Below are 1,065 nucleotides of genomic sequence, written 5' to 3'. Positions count from 1 at the left end.
GTCCACGGGCCGCTCATCGTCGGTGGCCTCCTTCCGCCGCCGCCGCGCCCATTCCCTTTTCTGTTCATGCCATCGTTCTTTGCAGGCACGCTATGCTTCAGACTGTACAGCACCCTGCCTACCCATTTCACAGTCAAAGCAGAACTGAGGAAAAGAGCCTACGTAGAGCATGACGTCGGGAGACAGAAGACCCTCAGATTGGTTGGCACTAGTCTGAATATGCGGGATCGCGTGCACGTGTATGGCGCGAACGTAGACATGACTGACGCTGGTCAAAGTGTCGTATCTGTTCCTATCAGCTTGATATATGATACGGATTGTATTTGGACCCAAGATGTTAAACTTGTTTTTGCAACTTGGCGGAGTGCTTGAAGCCTGCTTCATCTCCGCCGTGGGTCGGCCCGGTATTGCACGAGAGACAAAATATAGATATATAATGAACATTTAAAAATCGAGTCATTTGAACCATCAAGTACAGAATCCGAAAGGACGCCACACAGTTGTCATGAAGGCAGCCACTTCTAATTTTTGAATTGAGCATGGAAGGGGCCGGCGCGAACGCCAAGCCCCACTACCAAAAATTACATGTCCCATCTGCCCCGGTTTGGGGTAGTGGCGTGATTCAGCCAACCGCAGTGCAATGGTAAGGCCTCGGCACGGGGCGCCGACCTAGATAAAGAGAAGTTTATTTCAACAAACATACACATGTGCACTTGACTTCAGGATCGCCGGAAGCCCGACACCAGGTAAGTATGCCAAGATTAGCTTCGGAATAGCAGGTCATTTTAAGAAGTCCGGCATATGGCACGAACGGTGAATAATACCTTACGTAAAACTGAAAACACTGCAAAGCAATACAAACTTGCAAAACAATTTGTTACAACGCAGGAGCCCCCTACCCATAAAACTATATACCTAGTTTGTGCAATATACAAATTGCAATGGTCCTATTAATTTAAGTTTGATCTTGAAAAGACTCGACAAACGCCACCAAAGCCGGACTAGTCCTTACAGTTGACACGTCACTGCTTGGCACGTGAGGCGGGGATCGCTCGTGGTTTGTTA

General features: G+C 48.4%; 2 pseudogenes; one reads left to right on the top strand and one right to left on the bottom strand.

Annotated features, from left to right (window-relative positions):
* The first annotated feature begins 258 nt into the window (after positions 1–258).
* Positions 259–410, top strand: LOC119446925 (U2 spliceosomal RNA; annotated as a pseudogene).
* A 133-nt stretch (positions 411–543) lies between these two features.
* Positions 544–754, bottom strand: LOC119447005 (U1 spliceosomal RNA; annotated as a pseudogene).
* Positions 755–1,065: the final 311 nt, after the last annotated feature.

This window comes from Dermacentor silvarum, chromosome 3, assembly GCF_013339745.2.
Source record: "Dermacentor silvarum isolate Dsil-2018 chromosome 3, BIME_Dsil_1.4, whole genome shotgun sequence".
Lineage (NCBI taxonomy): Eukaryota > Metazoa > Arthropoda > Arachnida > Ixodida > Ixodidae > Dermacentor > Dermacentor silvarum.
The sequence above is the reverse complement of the archived record's forward strand: the minus strand, read 5'-3'. Positions and strand labels throughout refer to the sequence as shown.